Source organism: Lemur catta, chromosome 16 (assembly GCF_020740605.2).
Source record: "Lemur catta isolate mLemCat1 chromosome 16, mLemCat1.pri, whole genome shotgun sequence".
Lineage (NCBI taxonomy): Eukaryota > Metazoa > Chordata > Mammalia > Primates > Lemuridae > Lemur > Lemur catta.
In genome coordinates, this window is record NC_059143.1 from 55607695 (window position 1) to 55626831 (window position 19137).

At 58.0% G+C, this 19137-nt stretch overlaps 1 protein-coding gene across 5 annotated transcripts in view; it reads left to right on the forward strand.

Annotated features, from left to right (window-relative positions):
• The window catches only part of NFATC1 (nuclear factor of activated T cells 1), a 77080-nt gene that overhangs the window by 44912 nt on the left and 13031 nt on the right, over positions 1-19137 (forward strand). The gene's annotated exons all lie outside the window — the stretch shown is intronic.

The window sequence follows — 19137 nt, forward strand, 5'->3', positions numbered from 1 at the left end:
TCACTCTGGCTGGGGCGTGGCCACCTGGGGAGCTCCTCGTGAGCCTGAGGACGGCCCTGGTTCAGGGCCAGGACCTCCGTCCACCCAGGAGGGGACAGGGCCCGCCGGAGGCTTCCCTGCTGTTCCCTAACTGGAGGCCGCAGCTGTCTGAGGAAGACGTGTGTGAGTGACTCAGCCCCAGGAGTGCCAGCCTCGAGCCCGGTGCCCTGGGCTGTGGCAAGAGCTCGGTCCCCAGGTCGGGCTGAGCGAGCTGGGCCCGGGGCCGACTGGCCACGCGTTGCTGAGACGCAGGCCAGGCGCCCACCCGAGCGGCATGCATGTGACACCGTGCCGGGCCTGCCTGCCCGGCGTGCGTGGGCGTGGGGAGGCAGACGGGTGGCTCACTCTGCTGTGTGTGCCCCCGGGGTGGGCACAGGCCAGCTGAGGCTGGAGCGTCTGTCCAGGCACCCGGCTCTGCCTCACCCTCGGGGCCCTCCCCACCTGCTGGGCTGGCCGCGGGGGCCTGGAGGCCGAGACCCTTGCCCAGCCCCTTCAGGAAGGCTCCGGCCCACGTCCTGGGGGCCCTGGTCTCCAGACGCCTGCGGACAGCCCCGTGCGCACTCCCGACCTCCCACCGCGGTGAGGCCGCCTCCTGGCCGGGCCCCGTCCTTCCTCCCCAAACCTCCTCCTTGGCTCTCGGGCCCCGGTCGTCTTCCCACTGGGAGCTGCAGAGTCGCGTCCGTGTCCCAGAGTCCTGGTGGCTCTGTGCTGCCGGAGAAGAGGCAGCCTCGGCATCCGGCTGCAGCCTCCCCGCCGCCCAGCCCCGGGCCAGGAGGCATCATGTCCACTCACGTCCTCAAGAGACCCAAGGCCGGTCCCTTCACGCGTGAGACTTTGCCTCCATTGTGGGAGCAGCTTACAAACCTGTTTCCGTTAAGTTTGCACAACCCTGGACCGGCTGTGACCGAAGCCTTTCCAGTGTCAGCCGTGAGATCCAGGCGCTGCCACTGGGGGATCCGGGCAGCCGGGCGAGGCCCCTGTGGAGCCGGGAGCGTGTCCACGGGCACCCGCTGTTTCCACGCTGCCTGCACAGGCGGATGCAGGTGGCACCCGGCTAACCACACGCTGAAGCTTCAAGCAGATGAGTCGAGTTAGCTGTGGCCCTGTGCAGACGTGGCCCTAATCTCCTGTCCCCAGGGGGTGAAGGGCCCTTCGGAGGCGGGTGGGGCGGGTCCTCGGCCGCATGTGGGGGGGCTCGTCCCAGAGGGAGGGAGACGGGGGCGTCTCGCAGGCCAGGCCTCCCCGGAGGGCTCTGGATGGGGCCGGGGGCTCCCTGCACAGCAGGTGACTCCCTGCCCGGGGGGCTGTGGAGGGGGCGGCTGGGGTGCAGACACGCCCCAGGCCTCTGTCCCGCCTGGGCAGAGCCCACCCGAGTGCTTGCTCTGCCTTCACTGTGGCCGTGGGACGGCTGCGGCCTGCAGCCCCCGCACGTCGTCCTCGTGAGGAGTGGACACGGCCAGAGCCACCTCTGCCGCCCAGGTCCTCGGAGCAGGACACAGGCTGTGGCGTCCATGGGGTGGGGACTGGGGCAGGGCGTCCTGCCTGGAGAAGGTGGGGCCCTACCCAGAGGGCGTGTGGGGACCCGTGCTGGCATCTGCTTGGTGGGGACAGCGGGGTGGGCTCACGGCAGGAGTGGGCCGGAGCTTAGAGTATGTTTGCAGGGCTTGGACAGCTCGAGCCAGACCCGGGGTCTCATCCTTCGCCGGCCCCCGTTCCAGTGTCCTCCCTGGTTCAGAGACAACATCGGAGCCCCTGCTCACCCCAGAGGGAGGTTCCGGGGGACGTTAGTGACCCTCGGTGTGTCCAAGGCTGGCATCCCAGTCCGCACAGGCCCGGGGGGCGCTGATGGGGCTGCCCCGGGGCTCCGCTTGTCCCTGCACATGGAGAATGTCCCAGAACATGATCACGGCAGGACCTTGGGAGGGGCCACACCCCGCCACCCCACTTCCCACTGCGGCTTCCCCACCTCCCCTGCCCACTCACCACGCAGCTCATCCGTCAGCAAAGCCAGCTTCACTGGGGGGGGGTCTCAGCACCATCCTGACCGGTTTCCCGTCTTCAGGACAAGGGAGGCCCTGCAGCCTCTGCCGTCCCCTGCGCTGTGTCCCGCGTGGGAAACAGGCCCCGTTGCCGGGAGGAGCGCTCGCCCTGGCACCCGGGGACATGGAAACAGCAGCAAAGACTGAAGCAAAAGGAAACTCCACACATTTCTGGCTCCTTAGTGGGTAAAAAGAGAGACTCAGAGTTGTGCGTTCACACAGCAGGGGTTGAGGGTCGGTGCCGGGCGCTGAGGGGGGTGCGGTGTGTGGCTGTGGACCCCCCTCAACGGCATCTGTGAGTGGGGCTCCCCGCGCAGTCCTGTGCCCCATGTCATGTGCTGGTGACCAGACCCCAGGGCCGAGACGGGCACGGGGCAGATTCAGTCTCCAGCCTCCCAGGATCCGGGCAGGGAACGTGACAGACGGGCACCTCCAGGGCGGGGACAGGCTGGGGGTCCCCCCGGCGTGGCGCAGCACATGGCACCACCAAGGACGCCACAGGGACCCGGCCTGGCCGAACCCCACGGCCCTCAGCACCGCCGGCTGCAGCGTCCACGCGGGCGGTTCGGGGTTTCGGCTCCTTGGTCTGAACAGCGCGGAGGCGGCGCAGGCCGGGGCTTCTCGCTCACGGCGAAGCCGGCGACCGCCAGGCCCGGGGGAGTCAGAATCTATTGTGTGCGCTGGCCTTTCATTTCTTCTAATTGGGTTTCGATTTGGTTTTCTGGGATGTAGCGTGGAAAAGGCAATAGTCGGTAGCGTGTGCACGTCACGGGTCTGCGGGGCAGTGTGCGTGGAACGGCGTGTGCCGTGGGCCCCCGATCAGGCCGGCGAATGAGCTAAAAGGGGAGGCGCTTCCCAGACTTCCGTTTTCTCACGGAATTCACGCCTCGAAATGAAAAATGAATCCCAGGTTTTTTCCTTTTTTGGATTCCTTTGTTTTTCAGTTATTTCTACTCTTAAGTTTGTCTCAAAAGTGCTTGCCCCACACGTGAATTTCCTTCTTTGTTCCAACAGTCTTCATAAGATTTAGGTTTCGGTTTAGACTCCTCAAGCACGGCAGAACCACAGAGGGGCGTTTTTAAAAATACTATTTTTCTGGACCTCGTGTTATTTTAAATGTAGATTGTAAAAACATGCTATAAAGTTGTGCATGAGCTGTTGTTACAGTACCACTTCTCTGCTCACTGTGGGACCCAAACTGGGTGATGCCCTCTGGCTCCAGATCCTCTCGGGCACATATCTGGGCAGCTTAGGCGCACACACATGCACACGTGTACACACACACACACACACACACGTGCATGCACACATGCATGCACACGCATGTGCACACGGTCTCGTTCCACGCACCTTGCAGTACGTGTCTTCTGAAACGTCACTGAGGCGCGTGGCATCTGCCCTGGTGCTCACGCGTGCCCGTGCCGGCCGGCCGCTCTGCACTCGGGCAGCGGCTCCTGCGAGCCCTGCAGGGAGGCGACTGCCCCGCGGCGCTGGGCTGGCCACAGACACAATCAGGCCTTTCAGTTCCTCACGAGCTCCTGGTTTCCAGAGTCTAGATGTCATTAAAACAACAAGCAGGTAGACGCGGCGGCCCGGAGCGTGTCTGCCCCGAGTCTGGGGGGTGAGCGGCTCCCTCTCCCGCCCCTTCCTGAGCCGACTGCTCCGGAGAGAACAAAAAGCTTCCCTCATGGAAAGTTTTACTAAGCTGGCCCCACGCCCAGGGCTGAGGCCTTCCCCACTGCTAATGATGATTGAAGGAGTCTGCACCACAGCCGTCAAAGCCGCGGAGTCGTTGACGCTGTGGACGGGGCTACCCCGTGACAGACAGGGAGTGAGCTCAGCCGCGCCGACGATTCGCTGAGCTCGGCCCTCAGTGCGGGGGGCCTGCCGCGGGCGGCGAGGCAGGCAGATCACCCCGCGCGGGGCCTGCCGTCGGCGAGGAGGCCGGAGAGCAGGTTTCCCCGGGGCCCCTGAGGAAGGAGCTCCTGGCGTCAGTGAGGCCCCAGCGCCAGGCTGAGCCGTTGCTCACGGGGCAAGACTCTGACTGCTGGTTCCCAGGGGAGCCGCGGCAGCCTGTCCCAGGCCCCAGCAGCGCGTCAGACAAGTGTGCAGACGCCGGCTTAAGCGTGTCAGTGTTTGTCTAGATGTTTTCTCTCGTGTAGATCCAACCCGAGTGTCGGCCCGTGACCACCAGAGAGACTGTTGGTGGGAAAGCGTCAGCACATCGAAAACCTGTCACTGCTGAACTCGGGCACAGCCGTGACCTGCCCCTCAGTAGAGGAAGACACGGAAACGCAGGCTGACTGCGAGGTCCACAGGGTGCTGGGTCTGCCGGCTGCAGCCTGCACGGTGCTCAGGCCCTCGGCTGCACGACGGGCTGGGGTGACCTGTGGCTTTGGGGCAGCCTCCACCCACCCGGGCAGGGAGGCTGAGGCAGGAGGACAGGCCTTGACCGGGGCATGTGCAGCTCACAGACGGGGCGTCCCTGTGTCTGCTGGGCTCTGGCACCATTGTCAGTTGCCTGGTGTAGACGTTAGGTGTGAACGTGGAATGCTTTGTTACACGCTGTTTCTGATGAAAATACCCTTCCACAGTCCGATTATTTTCTGTCAACTTAGAGGGGAAATTCAGTGGTATTGTTTCCAGCTATTATTAACCTTCTGCCTTTTACTCCTTCAAAATGGGTCTTAGCTCGTTTCCCCTTTAAACAGAGAGTTGTTTGAAATTATTGATTCGAGGGAAGGAAGTAGGGGTGGGGTGGAAGGGAAGCGAAGGGCAGAGCTAGAAACACCTTTTGGGTGTGTTTGGTGCCAGAGGGAAGTCACGACCAGCAGAAGCAAAGACACCAGAACCGACACTCCGAGGTGACCCAGCGTCCAGGGACATGGGGCGTGTCTGTGACACTGCGTCGCTCCTCACAGCGAGCTCTGTGGAACAGCGCGGTGTCGGTGCATGAGTGTCTCGTTATGGAAATGCCAGTTGTGTGGATACACTCAGTTTTCCTCTTGAAAACAGGTTAAAGTCTTTACGGAAATACCTTAAGTGGCATCGTCTGCGTTTCCCACCCGGTCGTCTCACTGTCCTGCCGCCGTGCGTTTCTCTCTCTAAAGCTGACACGTTTCCAAGGGCTTCCTACGTAGGAGGGAGCCTCTCTGCAGATACCTGACCTGTGAGCCAGCAGGTGACACGCTTCTGAGCCGTGTCTGGAGCACGAAGCTACAGCGCGACAGCCACGTGCGGAGAGCCCTGCTGCCAAGGGCCTGTCACAGCCGGCACCTCTCTGGGCACAAGGGGACGGGGCCGCGGGGGCTCTGCCTGCGTCTGCCAGAAAACGGTTCTTGTCAGAGCGGCCAGGGCCTCGTCGCTTGCGCCAGCCACTGGGCTCCCCTGCCCCTGGGGCTGGCTTGGGCACGGCTGCTTCTCAGTGTCTTCCTGAGACAAACCCGTGTTCTCGCCCGGGGATTCCTGCGGAGCAGGGAGTGACGGACTTGCGGATGTCCGCCAAGCCCAGCGCAGACGGACATGCACGACTGGGGCTGCAGTGATCACCTACCTCTGCCCCAGTGCTGAAAAAGTCATTCCCGATCCACCGGGACGGGCCATCGCCGACAGACAGAAACCCGGTGGCAGCAGTGGGCCGCGCCCCTGGCACACGGCCTCGGGCTTTCCGAGGGGAATTCGCCCTCCGACAGTCCCGAGGGAAGGAAAAGCTGCCCGCTGACCTCTCCTCACACGCAGAGAGCGGAGGCTGGGAGAGAACTGCTGCTTGACTGGCTCACGGCGCAGCTGCCAAGCTGCAGAACCCGGAGCTCAGCCGCAGCCCACGGCCCAGGCCGAGCTCCGCTGCTGACTGCTTCTTCTCCTTTTTTTTTTAAAATCATTCTCAATATACTACTGATTATTTTTTTCCCATTAGTGATGTGATGAGAAAAGATTCCTACCCAAATATTCTACCTTTTAAATACGAGTTTGCCTTGCAAGCCAAAGAGGACCATGGTACGTATTTTCTTTTTCATCAGAGTTTCCGAGTATGAACTGAGGCCCTTTCGATAACCTCAGAAGGATCAGAGGAGAGGCGGGCCTTCCGAAACGATGGAGAGGACCTCAGGGAAGCAGCTCTCCCCCAAAAGCAACAGAAATACTGGTAAAGCTATCAAATCAACCATTTCAAAATCTGGAAGTTAACTAAAAGGACAGAACAAATTGAAAAGCATTTTTTCAAAAACAAACAAAAACAATCCCCTTGATAAGAAAAGGGGATTGTAGTGTTTTGACTTGGAGCTGTTTCCTCCCCGTCCCAGCTCGGTGGAGTAACATGAACAGCCGACAGCGCTGCAGACTGTGCAAAAGCCCATCCCCAAAGCGCAGCGGGTACCGTGACCAGTCGTGAGGCTCCCGGAGAAGCCCGTTCCCAGGAGTGCTGGAAACACCCGCAGCTGCCTGCCGTCACGGTCATCGCAGCCTCCCCGGGGCTGTGAACTCAGCTGGGGCCACGGGAGCCGGGACCACCAGGGACTTTGAAGTCCTGGCATATTCCTGGGCATCGAGAGGGCCCTCCCTGGTCACTCACCTGGCTGACCCTGGAGCCACACACGGGCAGAGGGAAAGCCACGGCTGCTGCTGCTGGAAGGTGGGCCCGAGGCCCTCACACACATGTCCTGGGTGAAAGGTGGAAGGTGAAAGGTGGAAGACTTGCTCGACAGCTGAAGGATTTAAGAAAACCTCCTGACTAATACTCACGGACTTTTAAACTCTGCTAGCCTGAGGGTGAGCCCTAGGAAGCCCAGCTTAAAATAGAAACAAGATGTCTTTTAGGAAGGAGAACAGAGAACTCGGTGTCCACACACGGCAAGGAGTAAGCTGCAGAATTAGTCCAGGAAAGTCACTAATCAAATAAGCACAAAGGTGGGGCCAGAAGCAATGACAGATCCTATTGGGAGGGGTGGGGGTTTATTCCAGAGTTGCTACAACACGTTGTCTGTCCTGCCTAGCTCTGAACCAGAGCGTCTACACATGTGCACAGATGTGCTCACATGCACCACACATGCCCCACACATGTGCACAGACATGGACATGTGCCCCCCCCCACATGTGCACATGTGCCCCGTGCACAGGGAAAAACCCACAGCTACTGAGCGGCTCACAAGATGGATGGAGCAGCAGAGGCTTTAAATCAGCTATTATAAATACATTCAAAGAACCAAAGGAAACTATATTTAAAGAATTACAGCAAAGTACGACAAACATGTCTTACAAAATAGAGACTATTAATGAGACAAAAAAATTTTTTTTTTAAAAAGAGCCAAGTAGAAACTCTGGAGTTGAAAAGTACAACAACTGAAATGAACAGTTCATTAGAGGGGCGAACAGCATCTTTGAGCTGGCAGAGAAAGGTTAAACAGCCTTGAAGACAAGTCGGGGGACTGTTCGGTCTGAGGAACAGAAAGAAGAAAGATGACAGCCTCGGGGACATCGTGAAGCACCAGACGGGCGTGACGGACGTCAGGAGAGCACAGGGACAGAGGGTAGAAAAAATATTTGAAGAAGTAATAGCCAAAAACGTCCCAAATTTGATCAAAAAGTTATTCTGTGCATCCAAAAAGTCAACAAAATTCAAATAGGGTGAATTAAAAGCAGTTCACACGCAGACACATCACAGCCAAACGGTCCCGAAAAGCAGCTGCCCCGATGCGCAGACACCTCCGTGAGACGGGCGGCTGATCTCTCGTGGGAACCTGACCTCTCGTGGGAGCCGTGGGTGCCGGGAGGTGGCGGGCGGCACGTTCAAAACGCTGAAGGAAGACGCCTGTCGGCCAAGAACCCCGCATGCGACAAAACCAGCCTTCAAAGATGGAGGAGGAAGGAGGTCACGCTCAGATCAACAGAGACACGGAATTTGTTGCCAGTGAAGCTGACCTGTGAGAAATGCTACAGGGAGTCCCCCAGGCTGAGGGTGACTCAGACCCACACAAAGAAATAAAAGGCGCCGTGGAAGTGATTACTTAGCGCAACAAAAAAGACACAAATATGCTGCAAACGCTGCTGCTTCTAACTGGTGTAAAAGAAAACTGCGGCAGACAGTGATTACAGAACTGTGCGGATGGGCTTATCGTCTACAAAGACGTCATTTCTATGGCGATAACGCAAAAGGGTAGGGAAGGAAGTTATATCAAAGCAAAGGTCCCATATGTTATCCAAACTAAGTATTAGTCTGACATGGATTGTTTTGAGTGAGATGTATATTATAATCTCCAAAGGAACCACTAAGAAAACAACTGTATAGATATAATAAAAGACAAAAAATTCATTTACATCATATGCTAGAAAATATACATGTAACACAAAAGACGGCAGTAATGAAGAACAACAACCAACAGCAGCAAAAATTGCTCAGGGCATGTAGCAAAGGAATAGCAAAATGGCAAAAATAAATCTTACCACGTTGATAATTAAATGTAAATGGACTAAACACTCCAATAAAATAAGTAGAGTTTATGAGACTAGATTTAAAAAACAAAATGAAATGAGTCCAGCTATATGCTGTCTAAAAAATATTTTAGATTTCAAGGCACAAATAGGTTGAAAGTACGAGGATAGAAAAGAGATAATCATGAAAATAATGATCAGAAGAGATCTGGCGTAGCTGTACTACTATCAGACAAAGTAAACTTTAAGACAAAAAATGTTGCTAGAGACAAAGGTCAGTGGTAATGTCCCCTTTTATCGTTACAAAATTGATACGTTGAACAGGATGATGATAACAGCTGTAAACATATTTTTACAAAACCCCATTATACATGAAACAAAAACTGACAGAATTGACCAAGAAAGATTAGGGATGAAAGAGGTGATATTACCACTGAGCCCTCAGAAATGGAAAGAATCATAAAGGAATACTATAAATAACCTTATGCCAACAAATTTGACAACCTAGATGAAATGGAAATATTCTTAGGAAGATACAGATTACCTACACTGACTTGAGAAGAAATAGAAAAATATGAATAGGCTTATGTCAGGCAAAGAAAATGAATTAATAATTTAAAATAGTCCCACACAGAAATACCCAGGCCCAGAGAGCTTCACTGATGAATTCAGACACCAGGACTCTGGCACCTCCCAGACCATGCACGTGGGAAACCACCACAGCTAGTTCAGGTTGTCTGGACGGGCACACCTCAGGGACACTGAGAGACTGCTCGGTTCTAGACCACCATAATAAAGCAAGTCACAGGAATTTTTTGGTTTCCTTCTGCATATAAAGGTCAGGTATGTTTACCCTATACTGTAGTCAATATATTAAGTGTGCAACAGCATTATGGCTAAGAAAACAATGTATATACCTTAATTTGAAAATACATTATTGTTAAAAAATACTAACAATCACCTGAGCCTTGAGCAAATACTAATCTTGCAGGTGGAGGGTCTTCCTCGATGTGGGTGGTGCTGACTGACCGGGGTGGTGGCTGCTGCAGGTGGGGGCGGCTGCGGCAGTTTCTTAAAATAAGACAACAGTGAAATCTGCCACATCGATTGACTCTTCCTTTCACAAAAGATTTCTCTGTAGCACGCGATGCTGTTTGAGAGCATTTTACCCACAGTAGAACTTCTTTCAGAAGTGGACTCAGTCCCCTCAGACCCTGCTGCTGCTCTACCAACTAAGTTTATGGAACATTCTAAATCCTGTGATTTCAACAGTGTTCACAGCATCTTCACCAGGAATAGGTTCCATCCCAAGAAACCACTTTCTTTGCTCATCCATAAGAAGCAACTCCTCATCCATTCAAGTGTTACCCTGAGATTGCAGCAATTCGGTCACACCTCCAGGCTCCACTTTTATGCGAGTTCTCTTGCTGTTTCCACCACATCTGCAGTGACTTCCTCCACTGAAGTCATGAGGCCCTCAAAGTCGTCCATGAGGGCTGGAATGAACTTCTTCCAGACTCCTGTGAATGTTGATATTTTGACCTCCTGTGAATCACAGATGTTCTTAATGGCATCTTGAATGGTGAGTCCTTTCCAGAGGGTGCTCAACTGACTTTGCCCAGACCCAACAGAGGAATCACTGTCCATGGCAGCTCTAGCCTTACAAAATGTCTTTCTGAAATAGTAAGACTTGAAAGTCGAAATTACTCTTGATCCGCGGGCTGTAGAGTGTGCGTTGTGTTACCAGGCATGAGAACAGCATTCATCTCCTTGTACGTCTCCACCACAGCTCTTGGGTGACAAGGTGCCTTGTCAATAAGCAGGAATATTCGAAAGGAATCTCTTTTCCAGAGCAAGTCTCAACAGTGGGCTTAAAATATTCAGCAAACCATGCTGTAAACAGGTGTGCTGTCACCCAGGCTTTGCTGTTCCATTTCTAGAGCACAGGCAGAGTAGGTTTAGGGCCCTAGGACTTTCAGGATGGCGAATGAGCACTGGCTTCACCTTAAAGTCACAGCTGCATCGGCCCCTAACAAGAGAGTCAGCCTGGCCTGTGACGCTCTGAAGCCAGGCATCGACTTCTCCTCTCCAGCTGTGACTGTCCTGGATGGCATCTTCTTCCAGGATGAGGCTGTTGCGTCCACACTACAAGTTGTTCAGCGTAGCCACCTTCATCGGTGACCTCGGCTACATCTTCTAGACAACTTGCTGCAGCGGCTACATCAGCACCTGCTGCTGCACCTGCACTTTCGTGTTGTGGAGACGGCTTCTTTCCTTAAACCTCATGAACCAGCCTCTGCTGGTGTCAGACTTTTCTCCTGCAGCTTCCTCACCTCTCTTGGCCTTTGCAGAAGTGAAGAGAGTCAGGGCCTTGCTCTGGATTAGGCTTTGGCTTAAGGGAATGTGGTGGCTGGTTTGATCTTCTGTCCAGACCACTCAAACCTTCCCCACATCAGCAATGAGGCTGTTTCACCTTCTTACCATCTGTGCGTTCACTGGAGGAGCACTTTTAATCTCCTTCAAGAGCTTTTCCTTTGCACTCACAACTTGGCTACGGTTTGATACAAAAGGCCTAGCTTTTGGTCTATCTTGGCTTTCAACATTCCTTCCTCACTAAGCTTAATCATTTCTAGCTTTTGATTTAAAGTGAGAGGCCTGTGACCCTTCCTTCCACTTGGACACTTAGAGGCCACTGTGGGGTTATTAATAGGACTAATTTCGATACTGCTGTGTCTCAGGGAACAGGGAGGCCCGAGCAGGGGGAGGGAGAAGGGGGACGGCCGATCAGTGGAGCAGCAGAGCACACAGCACTTACCACTGAGTTCTCCGTCTCACACGGGCACCGTTCGTGGCACGCGAAACAGTCACAACATAGCACCAAAGATCACTGATCACAGGTCACCAGTACAGATATGATAATAATGAGAAAGTTTGAAATCCTGTGAGAATTACCAAAATGTGACGCGGGACGGAGTGAGCATGGGCTGCTGGGAAGTGGTGCTGCCGAGAAACCTGCCTGACTCGGTTGCCACAAACTCCGACGTGTGCGACGCGTGCTGTCCGCGAAGCACCGTGGAACCGCGTCTGCCTGTGTGTGAAGAGCCCGGGGAGGCCAAGCTCTCGAGTTGGGGAACGGCCTGCAGGGAGGAGGTTGGGACAGTGGTCCCCGTGACTGGCAGAGGGACCTTCCAGGGGCGATGGAATGTTCTAAGACTCAACTTGGTAAAAGCACCAAAAAATCACGGAATTGTCTCGAAATGGGAGGATTGCGTGTTATGTGACATATGGCCTCAGAAAGCTGCACGTTAAGGGGGCTGGGAGGGTCTGGCAGCACAGCGCCCTGTGTACTTTTCTCACAGTGAGCGCCAAGCGTTTTGTCAACGCCAGAAAAGAGACTGGTGGGACAGACGCTGGCTGTAGGTTTGTGAGTCTGGTGCAGCACAGGAATGCCGTCAGCCACGACGCGGGAGGAAGGCCGCAGTTTCGGAGGAAGCGGGCCTGCTCCGGGCCGGGTTTTCCGTGAGCTACACGTTGCAGCCGCCCAGATGGGCGGTTCCTGTGTCCCCAGAAAAGGCGCCCAGAGGTTTGTCACCTGGATCTTCCGTCCTGGGGTCTCGGCCTTTCCCTGGCCACCGCGGCTGCAGTGTGTGCGGGGTCCGGTCACTTCCTCTCAGGGCCGCCCGGCTCTGGCGCAGCTGCAGGAACTTCTGCCCACGCAGGTGTGGGGCCCGGTGCAGTTCAGTGTCGGCCCAACCGGGTCTGAAATGCCCGAGACCAGAGACACGAGGCTTCCAGAGCTCCAGGCTCGCGTGTGCCCCTCCACGCTCGGTCCCTGGACAGCTTCCCCCAGGGAGTGTGAGGAGGAATTTCTGGTTCTATTTTTATATGACGAGGACACGGCGCTGACGGCAGATTTCTCTTAGGGAATGAAATATGCAAGCTTCCCAGTGAATTGCTGTTTAGCTACATTGAGGATTAGTTTTGGAAACACAGACAGTGCCGTGAGCTCCCGTCCGCGCTGCCGTTTGGCAGGAACGCGGCCTGCGTGTTTCTGACCAGGAGCGGGTGGTGCTCGGTTATGTGACTCGGGGTCAGGCATGGAATTTGGAGAATCCTCCTACCCTTTCCAGTCTGAATTTTGAAACAGGTTCTTCCCTCCCCCCAACTATAGCTGGACACTTGTTCCTGTTAAAGGACAAGGAAAGCGTGGCCCCCTCTGAACACCCGCCTGCCAGGCCCTGGGGACCCCAGCCCCTCCGGGTCTGACGCGGGACGGGGGGCCGTGCTCCTGGCCCCCGTGTTCCTGTGCTAAGTGGGCAGATGCTGCCACCGGGGAGCTGCGGCTGTGGGGGGTCCGAGCGGGGTGTTATCACCTGCCTCCCCCCAGGGCGCAGTGCCACCGAGGGCTCTATCAGGCCGCCCAGCTGCTGCAGTTTCAGACACGGCAGGAAGCAGGCCTGGACACAGCCACGCTTGCAGCCTCAGGACGGCTGAGTCTCGGCCCTGGCCCCTCAGAGCCAGTTTGGGCTGGGGCAGGAGGAAAGGGGGTGGCAGGGGGCGTCTGGTGGCAAGGGGTGGGGGGGCCGTGGCCAGTGTGGCCGTGTGCACCAGGCGGCATGTGCCCCAGAGCGCACCAGCCAGAGGGGCCTGTCACCTGGGCCGTGGAGCCCTCGCTCTGCCTGTGCAGTGAGGTCCCGAGCCCGCGCCAGCGACCTCGCCGGGCCCAGAAGGCCACCCAGCAAGGACAGCGGGGGCAGCCTCGGGAGGGAGCCTCTGCCCCGTGTGGCGAGGCCGGCGCCAGCCTGCTCTGCACACAGCCAGGTGGCCCTTCCCGGCTCATCTTCTCAGAGCCCAGGGGACAGCCCTCCCCGGCGTGGGTGACAAGAGGTCTTGGGGGTCAGTAGCTGAAGACCCCTGGGGTCTGGCTTCTTGCTCCCTCTCTAGGTGTTCCCAGCATCAGTGGCACGATCAGCGTGTGCGCGTGGTTTTCCGCGAGAAGCCACGTTCAGGACGGGTCCCTTCGATTACCCCCCACAGGAGCTTGGTCGGGAGCGGCCTGCCCAGAGTGACACTCAGCGTCTCCTTGCTCTCCCACAGTGGCTGCTGCCAGCCGTGCGTAAACCGCCATCCATCCATCACTTAGATTTAAGAACCTAAACTTTAAAACAAATTAAACTCTTGTTGACATTGTAATAAAAGTCAGAACGGAGCTGAGCAGCTCCGTGGAAGTGCCTCTCAGACGGGTTTCTGGGATTCCCGGGTCGGGCTGCAGCGAGCCATTTCCTCTTGGCAGAGGCCGGAGGGGAGGCCGGGGGCGGCGTGTGTGGGAGGGTGGGTGTGGCACACAGGCGCTTTTTCATGCATTTTAATGTAAGAAAAGAGCTCAAAAGTGTCTGTTAAAGCCTGTCTGTGCTGGGGTAAAAGAAAAGTTAAAAGCACAAGTCACAAGTCTGCCTGTCCTCCAGGACTTTGTCCAAACTCCGGCGCGGCTGGGAACAGGGGGGCTGTGCCCCACGTCCTCCCCCCTCTCTGCCTCTGTGTCGCTGTCCCCCCCCACCTTGTCTCTCATCACTGTCAGCTGTAATGTTTGATTTTTAATGTTTCTCTTTCTCTGGCTGAGACGGAAAGGGTGATTTCCCCGGGATCAGACGCCAGCTTTCCGTCCTCCGTGCGGCTTCCTGCCGTGACGCCGTAGGACTGAAGCATCGCAGAGAACGGTGGATGGAAACTAGACTGTTGATTAGTGTGACGAGCCCCTGGAGACGGGCGTGGCTGGGCTGTGGCCCTCCGGCCCTGCCCTACACCGTGTCTCCGCTGGGCTCCTTTTCACCCAGTTCGATCACTTTCTTGATGTCGGTGATTTCCACGTGATCAGGACAGTGTTCTGATGACACGTCTAAGCATGGTCTGCACACGAGTGTGCTGTCTGTACACAAGCCCTCGGTCTGCACACGGGTGAGCTGCACGTCTCAGCGTGGGGCCGGACACCCGCTGGCTCCCGGAGAGCCTGTCCCAGCCTCTGTCTGCGCTGACTTCCTCGCGCTCCGTTAGGGAAATGGGCCAGGATTCACCCTGAAGTGCAGCGAAGGTGCCGATGCAGCTACAGCGTCTTTCATCTTCCCTCCGAGTTAGCAATTACTGTGAACAAACATCTCTAAATAGCTTGTTGTCTACATATTTGGTCTTTTTTCTGAAGACATATTTTAAGCCCTCTTAAGAAACCAAATTAGGTAAACAGAGAAGGAATTAATGCTTAATTTTCCAAACAGAGAGCTCATGGCCCCCCAAAGGGAAGAAATTCAACAAACACAAGACAATATGCAAATTGCTGGGCGGGAATCTCCCTGCGCCCTGCGCGGCGGGTGCTTGGAGCCCAGAACTGCGTCTGTTGGAGCAGAGCCGGCTCCGAGCTCGCCCAGACGGTCACAAGGCAGCATGAACCCGCCGGTCCCCACAGGCTGCTTTGCCCCGGGTGGTGCGCGAGGGATCCGACCCCCCGACCCCTCAGGAGCTGCAGGGGACCAGTTTAGACCGAGGCAGCGATGTCACCCGCGCAAAGACAGTCCAGGTGGCCCGATCGGTCACAGGCTGAACACAGGGCACCAGCAGGGCTCGGGGGCCTCGGGTCATCCGGCAGCACTTCTCAGGGGAACAAAGGTGGGCTGCGTCTGGGGCGGTCTCTCGCTGTGCTTGGTCTCCCCGGGAAACGCAGCGGGGGAGGCGGAGCCACCGCAGGCGAGGTGCGTCCAGGCCGGGTCCCGGGTCTGCTGGGCAGAGAACTTCCTGCAGGACACAGCAGGCGCACGGGGACACGGCCACGTCCCACAGAGCGTGCCCCGCCCCGCCGCACCCTCCTCCTGCCTGCCCCGCTGCCTGCCGTCAGAAATGGCCGGTCCCAGGAGGGGGCTGCACGGGGTCTCGGAAGCCGCGGTCACGCAGCACGGCCTGGCGTCGCAGCAGCGGGGGGCGCGTGGGCCGCGCAGTCAGCGTGTCTTGCGCGAGGGCGGCGCTGCCCACCCGATGCAGGCCCGGGGCCGCGGTCACGCGCGGGTGCAGAGACCACGGCCCTTCCTGCCGCTCGCAGCCTCCTGGCACCTGAGCCCGGCTGATGAATGGCTCATTACGCGCAGTGCTGGAACGGCCGCGGTAAGGATCAGTAATTGGATAATCAATACCGAAATTCAATCTCGAGGTTTTCCTCACGGGTCGGTGTGTCCTGAGGACCAGGCGCGTCCCGCCCACCTGCTCTCCTGACCATCGCCCTCCGTCATCCGGCCGCTTTCGGGGTTGGGAGTTGGGGCAGCAGCTGAGCCCCTCGGCTGGTCACAAACACGCTTTCCTTCCGCCCCTGTGGGTTTCTAGTCGGGTCTCCACAGAGTAAAGAAACAGGTTCTGCCGTTGGCAGCGCTGTCATCCATGCCCGTTGGTAACGGCAACCCTCGGGCGGCCTCACCGCCCCTGGGGGGTGGATGCTGAGAGCCGGGAGGACACAGGTGCTGCGGCGTGGGGGACAGCGTCACGGTGCGGCCTACACGGCGCAGGCGGGAGGAGGCCTGGCCCTGCAGGACAGGGCTGTGGGGCTCGGACGCCGCTCCGGAAACGCCTGCTCCGGCTGCAGAACACGGAGCTCATGAGTGGGACTCAGGATAGGCCCCAGGGAGCCAGGTGGCAAGATGCGGAGGTGACCCCGTGAGAGCAGGTGGCATCTGCACCTGGGAGCGGCAGTGGCCAGGCAGTGGATGGACGGGCGTCCAGGACCCACGGGGGCGTTGGCAGGACTCGGGACTTGACTGGGGGCTCCGGGAGCAGTGGGGGAGGCAGGACAGGAGGGGACCCGGCAGAGAGCCCGCAGCTGTCTGTGGGGCCTGAGCCGGCACCAGGTGCGGCAGGGCCCTTGCAGGGGGCAGGCCTCTGGGGGCCAGGTCCCTGTCGGGGCTTTGCGGGGCCACAGCTGGGCCAGGAGAGGGAGCCCGGGGAGCGGCCCTCAGTGTTGGCGGGAACGGGGGCAGGCGGGGGCGGCAGGGGGACACAGTGTGGCCTGAGGGGCCGCACCGCGCGTTTGGATGCCGTGGACTGCTCTAGGAAAACGTTCACTGCCGCGGAAGCCTGGGCCCCGCCTGGCCCTGAACCTCTTCCGCCTCCTGAACGTCAGGCTAGTTCTCAGTTACCCACCAGCACAAAGCCCACCCTCCCGCACCCACAGGCCCCTGCCCCGAGGGTCTGCTGGCTCTGGGTGTTTCTAGACAGCCTTCCGAAGGGGACGGCATCTCCCGGCTGGGCACCGCGGGAGCGGCGGTGTCTGTGGCCCCAGCAGATCCGAGACCGTCCCTGGCTCTCAGCTCGTGTTGCTCTGACTGTCCTCCAGCGGGAGAGGCTGTGGCCCTGTGCCCTGGAGCAGAGCATGGCCCTGGGGCACGTGGGGGCCACGTCTCACCCCTCTCTCAAGTTCTCTGTCACCCTTGGTTGGGGAGGGTCTGGGGGGCTTGTGCTCCCTGCGTGCCTCGGGGACAGACTCAGAGTCACTGTGTCCCTGAACTGGCAGATACTGTGTGTGGACACCGGGGTGGGGTCCGGACCGTGGGTCCCCCCGACACAACTGCCCCCCCGACCCCTGCCCAGCATCCGGGCCTGGCGATGGTGCACAGTTATGTCATGGCCTAACAGCACGTTAGACCCGTGTCACTGCCGACACTGACAGTGGAATCGGAGATCTCTGAGGGTGTTATTTTAATTCCTGTCCCCCACCCCAGCCGCTGTGCCAGCTCTGAGGGGACACAAGGGGACACGAGCCTCAGGAGAGCCAGGTGACAGCTGCCCCACACCTGCAGGCCTGTGTGACCGGCAACACCCAGACCCGGCTGCCGCGGCATTGTTCTCTGTCCGCTTCCCACTCAGTTCCATACCCGAGTCCCCAGTGCCACATCACCCCACGGCACGTCACCCCTAGTGCCACGTCACCCCCAGTACCACGTCGCCCCCAGTGCCACGTCACCCCCAGTACCAGGTCACCCCATGGCACGTCACCCCTAGTGCCACATCACCCCCAGTACCATGTCACCCCCAGGCCACGTCACCCCCAGGCCACGTTGCCCCCAGTACCACATCACCCCCAGGCCACGTCACCCCCAGGCCACGTCACCCCACGGCACTCCTGAGAGTCTCCGTGCTGCCCCTAAACTTTTGCTATTATGTCTTCGGTTTTTTTAAAAGTTGTATGAAATTACTTGTTAAAGACTTGAGTGCTGATCCTAGAGTGTTGTGACGGTGGGGGGATCGGGGTTCCCATCCCCAGGACGTAGACGTGTCCGAAATGCAGCAGCACCAGAGAAGCCGTTTTAGAGGCGACCTCATCTGTTTCTCTGGGTGTCGGGCTGGTCCCCAGCTAACCCCGGCTTCTCGGCCGTTCCTGGGGCTCCACCCAGTTGGGAGCCTCCGCCCGCATCCTGCCACACGCCAGGTGACGCCAGCGGTGGTCCGTGGAGGCCGAGAGGATGCCCAGGTCCAGGACAGCCCCAGCGTGTGCAGGGCCCATGTGTCCTTTGTGGGCCGATCCTCAGTCCCTTCTGGGGGCGCGTGTCCCACCCCAGAGCCTGCTGGTCCCCAGCTCTCCCTGGGCCCGGGTCCCTGTTCTGCAGGTGGCGTGAACATTCCCGTGTGCAGAGTGGAGCAGTAGCGTGAGGGGTTCCCACAGACGTGCTGCCCACTCAGCCCCTCGCGCGGCCACGCTCACCCACTGTGCCCTTTTAGTTGTCCTTGCTGACAGGTGTTTAAAAATCAAATCCCCGACCTTTCACCCCTACAGACCTCAGATGCGCACACCTTTCTATAGGCAGCCATTTTCTTACAGGGTCGCAGTGCGATTTTCACACCTGACCAAGTTGCTGGTAGTTCTGGGGTGGGAAGCAGGTCCCTGTCCCACAAGCGCGGCAGTGGGTGGCCTCGCTGCCACCTGGCACCTGTGTGCGGGACACCCGTGGCTGGGGGCAGCTGGGGGCGCTCGGCCGCCCTGCAAAGGAGGAGGCCCTGCCCGCGCCCAGACGGCAGCCGCGGACGGAGGAGCAAACTCCACCAGACCCACACTGGTCATTCTTCTCGCTGTCCATTTATTTTATTTTAATGCAGAGGGGCTTTACAATCTTTTACTTTTTCAATTCTGTAAATTCTGTTTGAATGTGGGGCACGCAGAGAGCGCTGGGAAAATGCCTGCTGGCGCTCGTGATCCTGGCGGGCACACGCCGCTCCGTCCGGGGGGCGGCCCAGTGCCCGCGGCGGGAGTTTCCACTGGGCGTTTGCGCTGTTCGCGGGCCTGCGGCTAAATACGGAAGTGGGAGCTTCGGCACAAACGTTGCTCGGCCGAATTGCTGACGCCGCGTAACCGCGCTCGGCCGGCCCCACATCCAGACGGAAGGCCGGGTGTCATTAAAGCCGTGACTTGTTGTCACTCCCCCCGACTGCCCCGTCCTCTCCTTCCAAAAATAGCAGGCCCTGTGGCAGCGGCTTGTTATGATAAAAAGGTAAAAATAAGTGAAAGCTGAAGCAGGTCCAGGACACCCAAGGTAACACGAAAACTTACTTTTTAGTGAAACTTGAGAAACTGTTATTTTCCACTGCCTCACAGAGCATCCTTGAAAAC